At 36.3% G+C, this 14352-nt stretch overlaps 1 non-coding gene across 1 annotated transcript; it reads left to right on the forward strand.

Moving 5' to 3' along the window:
- Positions 1-7495: 7495 nt before the first annotated feature.
- TRNAV-UAC (transfer RNA valine (anticodon UAC)) lies at positions 7496-7568 on the forward strand. The gene has a single exon. It is a non-coding gene; the product is annotated as a tRNA-Val (tRNA).
- Positions 7569-14352: the final 6784 nt, after the last annotated feature.

Below are 14352 nucleotides of genomic sequence, written 5' to 3' on the forward strand. Positions count from 1 at the left end.
TCTTACAATAGTTGATGTTTACATGAGGACATAATTTCCTAGCTAAAAATGCTAGTTGTGACATGAACCTTAGTGCTCTGCTCCTAACTTCGTCCATCCTTTCGCATGGAGTCATTACGAGGTATTTGTAGAAAGAATAGTCATTCTTTAAGCCCGTTTTAAAGGCTTCAACTGCATTTGCCATGTCAATGTTGGGGATACTCAGAGCTTCCCTGCCAAACCTGTTAACAAAGTCTCTAAGTCATTCTCTAGGATCTTGAACCACCCAATAGAGATCACTGGTGATCTTCTTGAATATTCTGATACAAGAAAACTGATTATTAAATATGTTAACTTAATGTGCAAAGGATGTAATAGAATAAGGAGGAACATTTAGCAGCCATTTAAGAGCTGATCTTGTGAGGGTTGAACCGATGCCCTTGCATAGGCAAGCTTCCTTAAAGTGTGTAGGGATGGGAATGATCTCCATCCTTTCTCTATATTGTGCCACATGCTCCTCAGGATCTGTAGTCCCATCATAAGGCTTCATGTTGGGGGTTTGGAAGTGCTTTGGGACTTCGGTATCAGCTATTGCCAGAACAAATCTTGAGATCCTGTGGCTCATGGGGGATACTTCTAGTATAGGTTAGACCATTCCGGGCGCGCTTGAGATCATTCGCCTTAATTATTGAAGTTCCTTAGCCATGATCGGGCTTAAACCTGTATCAAGGTCCATAGAGGCTGTGTTAAAAGCATTATTATTTACGAAGTTACCGGATCCTTAGTATTAGGCGTAAGGAAGGTTTTATTGGGATCCTGGGTCACATGATCTTGCTCGTCAGGAGTTGCATCCCAAACAGGAGCGGATGTTGGTACTGAGGATCCTATCTCCCAGCGATTTCCGAAGGATCCCACGTTGTCGAAGTTTAGGATCCTGGGTTGCAGGATCGAGGGTGCAGCTTCCTGAGGTTTGTGGATCTCTACACTCATTCTTTCCACTTCCTTGAGCACTGTCATGTTATTCTCTTGTTTCTGGGTCACTTGTTGTTCCAGCCTCCTCACCATGGCAAAAAGCTCGTTGTTTGAGACTATTACCGGAGGATCCTGGGATCCTTGAGTAGTGATTGGAGGAGTGTTTTTCTTCGTCACATCAGGAGTCTTTTTGGGACCTCCAGCTCGAGGTGGTGGAAGGTTTTTAGAGGAAATGAGATGAATTGAGGAAGAAGACAGGTTCGATTGCGTAGACTTGATTTTCCGAAAGGTCTTGAACACCACAGCCCCATCGTGGGCGCCAAATTGCTTTGGTCAAAATTTACACAAGTGAAATTCAACCAAATTGTATGAGAGGCTGTGATGTTCAGGGTAAAGCAAGTATAACATGATGATCAAAGTGACACAATTGGTTTACAAGGAAAGCCCTCAATCCTTGATAGGATCTCCGACATAAAACTTTGGGAGGTGATAATGATCACCTGCCTTGACTAAAAAATGTTGATTGCAGAGATGAATGTGCAAATGTAAGTACAAGTATCGTAGATAAGCTAACCATGTGTCTAGTGTGTGTAATACAAGTGTTATTTTTAGTCTAATGCTAATAACAAGAAGTACGATAATTCTGGGATCCTCCGAGAATCAACATATGAACGTTGTTTGACTTGGTATTCCGGGTCTTTTTCTTGGTTGAGATTATTCTCTATTGAGAATAAGTCTTTCATTGACTAATTTTGCACACGTGTCATTAAGAAATGAGATTATAACCGTTATAGGTGTTAGTAAATATTAATTATAATAATCAGGATCCTAAGATGTGTTTAAGGATCCTGAGCCTATAGCAATATTAAGGATCATGAATATGATTTAAGGATCCTGTCCCTAACAATTATACACCACATTATATACTTAAGACAATGTGGCCTTAATGTCACAATATATGAGAATCAGTGCCTTTGGAATATCCCATATAAGAATATCCAAGAGAAAATCACTAATACACTATGCTTATTTTTCATGATTCTACTAAGGCAATAAGCTCAGCTTCAATTGTCGAATGAGCTAGACATTTCTGTTCTTGCTCGCCCAATAAAAAAACACCGTCGTTTATAGTATAAATCCATCCACTTATAGATTTTGAATAATTGTTGTGTTCTATCAAAATAACCTTCTAGTATTCTGGGAGATGATGAGTATAAACTCCAAAGTACTTGTTCTTTTTAGGTATCCTAGTACTCTTTCTATTGTCTTCCAATGTTCTGTCCCTAGATTGACAATATACGTACCCGATTTTCTTACAACGAATGTGATGTCAGTTTGAGAATAATGCATGAAAAATATCAGGCTACCAATTCCACTCACATATTCTAGTTGAGTTACTGCTCGACAAGATTTCACATTAAAATGCACACCTGAATCAAAACGATTGTTGAATTCCTTAAAATTCAAATGCTAAAACTTTGTCAATATTTTCTTTATGTGATGAGACTGGCTCAAAGAAATATGACTCCGTGTCTTTTTCACCTTGATACCAATAATGGTATCTACGTTTCCTAGATCTTCTATCTTAAAGTCCGAGGATATGTATTTCATCGTCTTAAAAGTACCTTACATGTGAGTACCAATGATCAACATATCAACGACATAAAGACAAATATTGATTGTGTATTTGGATGTGTATTTAGAATAAATACACATGTTAACACGATTATGCTAAAATCCAAAAGTCTACACACTTTGGCAACACTATTGATTGTGTAGGGGTCCCAAATCTATCATGTCATTATTTGGGAGCTTGCTTAAAACCGTACAAGGATTTAATAAGTCTACACACTTTGTTTTCATGTTCAAGTATCACAAACCTTTAGCTTGCTCTAAATAAATATCTTTATTGGGATAACCATTAAGAAAGGTTGTATTCACATCCATTTGATTAATGTACTCTCCTTTCAAGGATGAGTTTGTTATTAGAGTTATAATAGAACTAATATTAGCAACTGAAGCATATGTATCGAAGTAGTTGATACCTTATTATTGTATGTATTCATTAGCAACTAAAATTACTTTATAGGAAAATATGGATCCACCTGGATGATATTTTCTTTTGAAAATCCATTTAGATCATATGGGTCTCTTTCTCTTGGGTAGATCAGCTAATCCTAAATCTCGTTGCCTATAACTGAATACATTTTGTCATTGACAACTTTCTTCTACAAAGGAGCATCCCTATACGACATGGCTTCATTAAAGGTATTAGGATCATCATCCAATTTAACGGATAATATGACATATCTTGTCACTTTCTTTTGAGCTCCTTTGACCAAATAAGAGAAAAAACATCTCCTATACTTTTCTCCTTTTTAGCTCTTTTACTTCTCGCTGGTTCTTCTACAACTAGAGAAGGTCGAGCATTTTCCCGAGAAGTACTTGGAGCTATAATGGTGTATGAATTTTCACCATCTCTTGGAAACTTATCCTCGAAGAATTACACATTTATGGATTCTAAAATAACACCTAATTTGTCATCCAATAATTTGTAATACCTTATTGTTCTTAGCATATCCAATGAATACACTCTTTAAAACTCGGACTCCCAATTTGTATCTTTTCGGATCAGGCATCTGATGGTAAGCAACACACCTCTACACTTAGGGGTGTTCATCAGTTTAAATCCACTATGTTTTGATGGAACCGATCGAGTCCAATATCCATTGGATTTTGGATTTGGTCAATAGATCCAATCCAATTCTTTTATGCAATCGAAATGATCTGATCTGATTGGATATAGAATTGAATTGGTTTTATCCATCATATATTTTTATTGGTTATCCATTATCCAATAAATTATAATCTATTTTCTATCCAATAACAAACAATATAATTATTATTTTTGGATGGAAGATGGAACATTGCAGGTGAATGTTGCAGCCAAGGTGATATATGATCATGTCATGAAAAAAATGACTCGGTTATAGCATTAATTGTATGTTTAAAGTAAGTCATGCCTAATTATAGTATCAAACTTTCATTTAATCATGTTGAACTTTGAAACACACTTATATATTTTACGAATATTAGCAATGTACTTATCTTTATAATGATTAATATCAACGTACTTATATTTTTAATCAATAATAATAATGTACTTATCTTTTTCACCTACAATAACAACAAACTTATCTTTTTAACCAATAGTGGAAACATATTGATTCTTTTAATCCATAATCGAAACTTAATTGTATTGCTACTAATAATAGCAACATACTTATCTGTGTTTGATTCTATAAAAGAAAATAGAATGGGTCTTTTATTTTTTTCATCAATTAACCCGACCAACGGACATGTATAATGTTAGTTACATTTAGTTTATGGGCAGTGAAAAGGTATCATATAATAAGTGGGGTCCATGGACCCCACTCAGGTGGGTCCCACACATCATTGTTTTTTATACAAAAAAATGTATTTATTTTACGGTCGACACCCTTTTCTAATATAAGTTGTTCCTGAAAACCCTTTGAAATATTAAAATTTTCTCTTTGTAAATTTTAGATTTTTTTTAATAATTATAATCAAATTACCTGGTGCTTTACGGTTAAATATAATTACCCTAGTTTATAATGTAACCATAATACTCACGTCTGATTTTAAAGATTCCTGACTACAGACTCCATCTCTAATATAGATCACCGTAAATTTGTATTGTATTCCAACTGTCACCATCACCGTAGGGACGTCGGCCGGCTGCTGGCCGCCAAGTTAACCTCTATGCAAGACTATAGTGGACCCTAATTGATTTTTTGTTTGGATCTACCACTGTTTATGGGATGTATTCATGTATGACTTATCAATAAATGATTGTGATCATTTTTGTAACACCAGTTTGGCTGGTTTAAATTATGTATGTCAGTATGTGTCATGGTTCGGACTTCAGGCATTGACACATTATTTCACCATTCTCCATACACATTATTTTGAGTCTAATCTTGATGGTTATTATTTCCCGAAACAACATTACTATAGGATTTATGCATTCCATGTTTACCATTCCTCTTATGCATACATACAAACGTTTTGTTAAAGAGCATTAGGGGTGACATACCTTTAGCGAGGACGAAGCATTAGTCGTGACAAAGAGGATTAAGGGCGACTCACCTTTAGCGATGAACCAACATGGCGACATGTCGCCGCTAATACATTTAGTGACGAGATTTTGGAACTTAGCGACAACTCCCGTTGCCACTAAAGATCAATATTCTTGTGGTGTTTTCATTCCTTTCAAATCTGGCCGGTGCAACAAATTTTTTAGTTCGGTTATGAATTAAGTTTTGGGATAATGACTTGATAGGGTAAGATACTTTTTGAAATGTACACATTTAGTCCTTATTCTTTTTTTTTTGTAAAATAAACCCTTATACTTATTTTTTGTAACAATGCAATCCTTGTGACCGGCTATACCCGGTATACCGGTCATATACGAATTTTCTTTTAGGGAAAATGACTTGACAGGGTAAGATACTTTTTGAATTGTACACATTTAGTCCTTATTCTTTTTTTTGTAAAATAAACCCTTATACTTTATTAATATGTACACATTAGGTCATTTTCACCGGATTCTACAGGTTTTGCTGATGTGGAAGCACAAGTGACACTAAATAGCAATTAATTAGCTTAGTCACCGGAGGTGGGTGATCCTCCAGCAACAAGAAAAGGGCGGCGACCCTTCTCTTTCTCGTCTCTCTTCCTTCCGGTCGAACAGCAACAGCCAAACACCCTTTACCTGTTGTGTTTCTCCGATCTGTCTCTCTTTGCCTCCATCTTTGAGATATGTTGCCAGAACAAGAAGAAAGAATCGACGAGGGGGCTACCAGAGCAGCTCCTCGCCGCCAACTACCGTCTCTACTTCCTCCTGCCTCCCCATTCGACCTTGTTGTTTTTGCCATCATTCCTCCTTGCTACCAGTGATGTGTAGGAACACACAAAGGAGTCGCCGGAGATCGGGGTTCTCCCTCTTTTTCATGATGAATAAAAGTTGGAAAAATCTCGTTGTGGATATGTGGATGTCACCTGGGTATTTCATTTCAACAAAATAAAAGAAAGGAAAAATGACTTGATAGGGTAAGATACATTTTGAAATGTACACATTTAGTCCTTATTCTTTTTTTTTGTAAAATAAACCCTTCCACGTCAGCAAAACCTGTAGAATCCGGTGAAAATGACCTAATGTGTACATATTAATAAAGTATAAGGGTTTATTTTACAAAAAAAAAAATAAGGACTAAATGCGTACATTTCAAAAAGTATCTTACCCTATCAAGTCATTATCTCTTAAGTTTTCCACGTTATCCACCCTTGAATAACCCTTTCAAAGCGAACACGCCTAGCGTCTCTCTTAATTCTGATATTTTTTTTTTCTCTCTCTCTCTCTCTCTCTCTATATATATATATATATATATATATATATATATATATATATATATATATATATATATATATATATATTCACATGAGTATCCCACAATTACGATTTCCCTAGGTGGAAAATTTGTAACATAAATCCTATTTGAAACACGTTAGACATCTATGTGTGTATATAGAACCAAGGTTGTTAAAATTACGAACATGATTGTAGGATTGTATGGTCTTACAATCCCATACTTGGATATTTTTTTATACGATCGTAGGGTCGAATCGTACGATTGTAGGATCGATCGTAAGATCGTTAATATTTTTTTTTTAAGTTCAAATATTTTTCTTCGACTAACTACATAGAATACCCATTTTGAATTGTTTATCGTTAAATAATATATTAGAAATGTATTTTTATGTATTAAAGTATTTTTTGTAAAGCGGAAAACGATCTTATATATGATTTTGATATTAACAACCTTGTATAGAAGCACAGGGACCTAGACAATCAAAAGCTCCACGTCTATTAATGTTTTTACCCTTTCGTCTATCAACATAAGTGCATTGATTATCAAATTCAACCCTAGAAAGTCGAACCCATGAAAACCATAAGACAATCAAAGCAAATTGGAAAAATGCATGTAGATTGTAGAAAACAATTACGTAGAATCTTAGCTGACATAAAACTAGACACTCAAAAACGATTTGCCATATGGATGATCTTGACTTGTGAATATGGGATAAAGAAGCACACAATCTTGAAGAAATCCATAGTTGAACCTAACAAAGCCAACCACTCCGTTGAGGTCGCCGTTAAAGAAAGTCGTCGTTAACCTAAGTGAACGGCAGACACTGTCGGTATCCCTATTAAGGTTTTCTTCTAAAAAAGAATTAAAATTAAAATTAAAAGATTAAAAGATTAAAAAAAGTTCCCACTACCCAATTCTAGACAAATAAAGCTTGGATTTCGTGAATCAAAGTTAGGATCATCCAAATGAGCGAGTTTTTTGTGAAATAGTTTGCAATTGGACGTGAAAGTTTTGAGTTTAAATTATATTCGTATATTATATGTTCATTAAAGTATTTATGAAATTTAGATTATAGTTTCAACATAAAAAGCGTTCTTGTGGTGTAGTGGTTATCACGTTAGCTTTACACGCTAAAGGTCTCCGGTTCGATCCCGGGCAGGAACAAATATACTTTTTTTACTTTGCTTTTTTTTGCCGTTTAAAGAAATAAGTTTAATAAATGAGTACCTTTTACATATTTTATGTTTAAAAAACGCATTAAGGGACTATTATTATTATTGGGTTATTTGTGAGTTATAAATAAAAGAGTATAGTTTATGTAGTTGTCAGATTAATGTTTACCTCAGGTTATTCTAGTTTCTCACTCATTGCGTGCTTTACAAACTTCGTAATCGGATCTTAAGAATTTATAAGAGGTAATTTGTCGAACACATATAAGAAAATTCAATTTCGTCAAAGTTCGGCATAAAAACCAAATTGGGTTGATTTTGGTTTGTTGATTCTTTATGCAATTTTATGGGTTATAAAATTTTTGAGTTTAGTTGGTGACCACAGATCATATGATATTTGTATTAAAGCGTCATTTCAAGTATCTACTTTTATCATTTTAATAGACATGTGGGCATATTGTAGCCTGTGAATGTGATTTAGCAAACAAACACATCAAGATGACTAAAGATATTAATCGCACATTTTCATGTCCTCACATGTACGAAAAAGTTTTTTTTTTTTTTTTTTTGAACGGCTGTTTAGGTGATTAAATGTTAGATTCACCAAATTAAAGGTTAAATAAGTTAGTCTCACATTGGCTCTACGAAAAAGTTACTGATTTTATAGAAAACAACTAGACGAATATCCACGCGTTGCGCAGAATACAACAATATATTTGAAATCTTTACAAATATATGTTTTTTAATTATATCAATGACATAGTTGTTAGCTACTATATAATAAATCTTATAATAAGTTAGTATAAATATTGTTTGTTTTTATTTATATGATAATGTAGACCTCTTTTAAAATTCTATAATCCTAATTGTCTCAATGGCCTCTACCTGCGGGTTACTCATGAATAAAATTAAATATAATATGTTGTTTAGTAATATTTTTAGTTGATGTTATGATTAATTAATTTTAAACAGTTTATTTGTTTAAGATTTTAATTTCTATCATTGTAATTATTTAAAACGTCAAACAGTTTTTTTTAAAGTGACAATATAATTTTTATATATAATGTTACTTTTAACTATTGTTGTTGTAAGTTATTTAAAATAATATAATGTATTTGGAAACTCTTAATTATTTTAATTAGGTTTTTGATATTGAACTTTTTTAAAATTTATTTAATGAATATTGGTAGTTTCTTTGATTGTATGTGACAACCGTCAATTTCAAGTCAAAGTCAACAAGTCAAACCGGTCAAACTTAACTAGTACTTTTATGTTAAAAGTTATTCTATGTACAAAAATGTGTATTTGCATGTCAAGAATTCAAGTGTCTCGGAGAATTTATGTGTTTAACAATGTAAAACCCTAAGAAGAGAGTTATATGCATCAAAACACGACTATGGACCCTTTTGGGGACTTAAATAATCATAAACAAAGCATAAAGGGGTTCACGAACATTGCATTGCGAGACTATACAATAATATTGACTAAAATCAAATCTCTCCCAAATCTCTCTCAAAATCTCTCTCAACTTTTTATAGTCATCCGGGTCATCCCGACCCTTAACTTGGCCAAAAACCGCTTGAATCGGGGAGTTATATCGAAAAATAGCTAATTAGGGCCGAAACCCCTAGGAACCGAACCCTAGGGAACCGAAACTAGGAAGAACCGAAGGTCCCTTTTCAGAACCGAACTTAGCCTCCTCGGACTGAACCTCCCTGAGGACCGAAGTCAGCAGAACCGAAACCTTATTCAAACCGAAATGAACCGAGCCTTCGGTCCATTTCGCTTCCATCTCCCTTCGGACCCGAGACCCACCTTCGCTCCTATCACCTTCGGACCCGAGCCCCTCCTTCGGTTCCTTCTTCTCACTCTCGGTCCTCAACTCCCAGAACCGAACCCTCGCAGGTTCGCTCCTCTTGTCCGGTTTTCGACTACTTTGGCCTGTTAAGCGTGTTTTTGACGTTTTTGACGGGGATTTTTCACCAAATTCATATTTTTATCATTTTAAACTCCCTAAACTCATATTTTATTCGTATCTCAAGGATTTATTAATTATAAATCACTATTTTTCAATAAGAGAAATATCTAAGGATATTCTACCCCACAAGTGGGTCAAGTGTGCCCACTTGCCTCCATGTGTCATCTTCTCATTAGTCCAATCCTATCCACATCACACAAACCAAGGAAAAAATCCTTTCAACTTTGCAAATTGCTCCAGCAGCTTTCTATATAAGGAAATCCCTGGAGGATTTCTTGAACTTCCTTGATCATTTCCTTCACTTACACACTTCTCTTACCCCTCAAGCAAGCTCCTTTTCTCTCTACTTCCAGCCACTTTTTGAAGGTGTTCTTGAGCTATTACTTCACTTTTTGGTAAGTATCTCATCTAAACTCAAGTGTTATTCCATGTTTTCATAACATCCTTGAATCATCTACGCACATTTTAACACCAAAAATCGTTCTTAGGATCATCCCAACTTTCACATATTCATCAAGTGTTCTTGACTTGATACTCCTCGTCTTCAACCTTCCACTCTTCAAGAAATCACTCAAGGTGAGTTCATACCCCTACATTTTCCAGTTTTCTTTAGTTTTTCAGGGGGGGGGGGGGGATATAAGTTAAAACACCAAAACATATTTAAAACTTAACTTGACAGCTTACGACAGAAACGTTGTGACCTGTTCACGAACTGTTTTACCCAACTTAAACTTAATATTTTTCAAAAATGTTTAACATGCAAATATTTCAGGTTTATAACTTTAAAATGACTACTTGCATATCTCCATACGATTTTTCTACAATTTATGGCGATTTTTACAAAACTGCCTATCACTGCACCAACAAAATCGGACCAGGTTGTGAAGATGAACATTTTCACACTGGTTTGAGTCAACCAAAAATTATAGGAAAATTTATGAATACAGTAGACTCTTTTTCCAAACTCTCCGAGTTTACGGATTCAATTTTCGACTTACGATGATTTTCCTATAAATATTCTAAAATAGGGACAGTTAAGGGTAAAACTATCAAAACAAGTTTAAGAGTTATTCACACCTTGTAACATGCTGAGCAAGGTGTGTAAGATTTACACTTAGTAATTTCAATGTCATTTTTATTGAAATACAAAGTCATGCATAACAAGGTTTCATTAAATCATAAAACATTTTCGATAGACTATAATAGGTATAGTCTGAACATCTCGTTTAACAAGGAAACGGTAAAACAATCGATTTACAAAACGGGCATTTCATTACAAACTACGTGAACTTGTTAATGAATAAAATTGTGAGACATTCACCTTCGAGTTAATCTTAAGTACCACAGAAAAGTCCTGTAGTTATAATCAGAATCTCTTGGAGGGAGAGCGTGATATTTGTGTATAGATCTATATTGGGTCTGACAAACCCACACCTAAGCTGCTTGCAACAGCTAGACCGGCAGGTCTGGGGTGACAAAGTCATAACATTCCGACGCCTGAAGAACGTCGAGTACGAGGCCTTCGAGTTTTAGCATGGTTATAACAACTCACATGGGGAATTAACAAAACACACAGTTCACGGGGATTTAAGGATTTCACAAAAAGGAGTTTTATATAAATATAAAATCACATATAAGTATGACGACTTACTTACACATACTAAGTCTTGGTTCAGTTAAGACTACAACAAACCTTTTAGAAAATATTGGATTTTCTGGAAACATACTTGTAACAAACTTTAAGGAACAACATCCATTTTTTATTCATAAATTGCTTATGAACTCACAAGCTTTAATGCTGATACTCTTTCAAAAACAACTTGTATTCTCAGGTAATCAGTAATACAGGTAACCACAAGATTTTTGAAGGCAAGACGCTAAGGCGCAGATTTTTGCAATATTTTGACATCATATGTAATTTATTTGGAAACATGTATTTTTGCAACGATGTAACCTTTTAAATTATATTTATGATGGTTGTGTTTACTTTCTTCACTATGGTTATGATACTGAGCATGACGTCCTCCGCCCCCGAACGTTTCCGCCGTTCCGGTTTGGGGGTGTGACAGATTGGTATCACAGCTTTGTTTATAGTGAACTAAGTATATCGAACCACGTAAGATATACAAACTATAAATACAACGGGACAAAAATTCTCTGACGTAGCTTTTCAAAAGTACTTTAAAAATAAAAATTTGTATTTTTATAAAAGTACACGCACAATCGCACTCATTAATTCAGTATCATAATGGCAATAACATAAAAGTATTGAGACAAGTTGGACACCATGATCCAGCTTCGGGGTATGTAGTTAGATCTTGGATGAATATAGCATGATCAACTATATTTAGCCAAGTTATGACCAACGTATGCCCAAGAAGAATCATGATGAGCAACAAGTCTTCAACCTACCAAAAACCTCGAATCAAACATAAAAATACTATAGGAGTATTTTAACATAAAAACCGTAATAATCACATTATAAATTGCGATAACTAACTTCTTACTCCCAAAATTTCTCGCGATATCCTTCTTATCCCTATTCTCGTACAGGCGCAATGACAGGATTTCACTTGCCGGGTGACCCCTACTTCCCCAACCAAGGGAATGTCGGTTGGATTGTGGAAGACCCAGAGGAAGATTCCGAAGAGGAACCCATGGAAGAAGAGGAACCCATGGAAGAAGAAGGACCCATGGAAGAGGATGAATCAGTACACGGTGAAGAGGAAAAAGACTAAGATGGAACCGACTCAGAACTCGAAGTCTACGATCCACACCCTGCCCCTATCCCTCCGCAACACTTCCAAGGCCCGACGCCCCAATGGGCCGTAACTATACATAGATGGAGCCGAGAGCAAGGTCAACGTCCTCCCTATGGCATGCAACGAGGTTTTTACGACCTCAGCCGAGGAGGGTCAGCCGACAGATCCCTTCCTATCATGGTTCACTGTGTCGCATGCCACGAGGAGAAAACAAGGATAAACACCCGCCACCTCATGGAAATTAGTGCCACCAGCCAAGTCAACTTCGTTCGCCTTCGTCGGTTGGATGATGACCACGATTGGACTCGAGACCGCATCGAGGTTCTTCGACGGGAAATGGCCGCGACCCGAGCAGAAGTACAAGAGCTCCGGGAACACCGAGCCACTTTAGAAGGACGTCTGGCAGAAGCAGAACGCCAAGCGGCAGAATCCAGAGCTGAAATGAGGGAAACGAGGAACTTCGTGTCTTCACTTCGTGATCCTCAGAGCTTCAACCGCTGCAAGTAGTCTTTGCACTGCTCGCTTCAGTTTAATCTAGTTTTGCGGATAAATATTACTATTATTTTCTAGTAAATTATGTCCGATCTCGTGATTTAAGTGTTTACACTTCCGGGATCTGTTAGGCGGTCAAAAAATTTCCCATACATTGATGTAGCATAGACCCCTTATAGGGTCAAATTTTCCCAAATATTGTATACTAAGTTATATCAATGATATTGACACGCTATTCGTTCTATTGGGAACACTACATCAAGTTCATAACAAGGATTGTTTTCAGATTAAAATTTACTAGTGGCCAATTTATGATTGTTTGATGTCTAAATCAAAGATATATATAATTAAGACCATGTCGACCTATAAATGATGGTTCCGCCTTGGATCCTGTTCCTTGTTTGGTTGTGGGCCCAGGGAAGACCCATTAGATTCGAAATTTTATTTAATCCTAATTATATATAAATATTATACATCAGACGATTGTTGGATGGGCCCGGTATGGATTCTATCATAGACATTTCATGTGAATCAAAACTATCAAAAATTCATAAAGTCTATATTTCATTATCTATAGACCTCTAGTATGAATGAATTCTTACAATATCTTTACAAGTCGGAATCATGATGCATATTAAGAACCAAAAATGTTTAGTTCTAACTCTCGACTTGTGAGTGTTATCAAAGACTTATTGTCTTTTCATTCTTGATATGGCAGAAAATGCCACCTCATAGAAATCCGAGACGTGCCAGCGCCACAGGAGCTGCAGCGCTACCACCTCCACCACCCCCTCAGTTCAACCTGGTAATGTTCCATGCTGCTGTAACAGTTGCAGTAGCAGCCGCAATGTCCCAAATCAGCACCAATAATGCGGGTGGTGCGGGTAATGGTGCCACAAATTCTAACCACGAGGACAGTCAGGGACGCTCGAGAGAGTGTACCTACAAAGACTTTACAAGTGCCAAACCCAAAACCTTCAATGGAAGCGGAGGTGTCATAGCATTACTGCAATGGTTCGAGAAAACCGAATCCATCTTCGAAATATGCGCATGCCCTGAAGCAAGCAAGGTCAAATTTGCAGCATGCACATTCTCTGAAAGGGCCCTCACCTGGTGGAATGGCCACGTCAAAGCATTGCCACTTCCGGTGGCTAATTTGATAACATGGGAAGACTTGAAAACCATGTTGATGAAGGAGTACTGCCCGAGGGGCGAGATACAGAAGTTGGAAGAAGAACTTTGGGGTCTCAAAATGACAGGCTCTGACATCCTGTCTTATACCTCAAGGTTTAGCGATCTAGCCATGCTGTGTCCCGGAATGGTTACTCCAGAAAGCAAAAAGGTGGAAAGATACATATGGGGACTATCTCCCCAAGTTCAAGGAAACGTATTGGCCTCAAAGCCAACTACCTTTGACAGTGCCAAAGATCTGGCACAGCAACTCATCGACCATAAAGTCAGCCATGGCACTGTGACAACCACCCCCGAAGAAGTGAAAGGGGGAAACAACAAAAGGAAGTTCTGGAACAAGAAGAAGGGTCAACTTG

Source organism: Lactuca virosa, chromosome 6, assembly GCF_052849685.1.
Source record: "Lactuca virosa cultivar CGN04683 chromosome 6, Lactuca_virosa_CGN04683_v6, whole genome shotgun sequence".
Classification (NCBI taxonomy): Eukaryota; Viridiplantae; Streptophyta; class Magnoliopsida; order Asterales; family Asteraceae; genus Lactuca; species Lactuca virosa.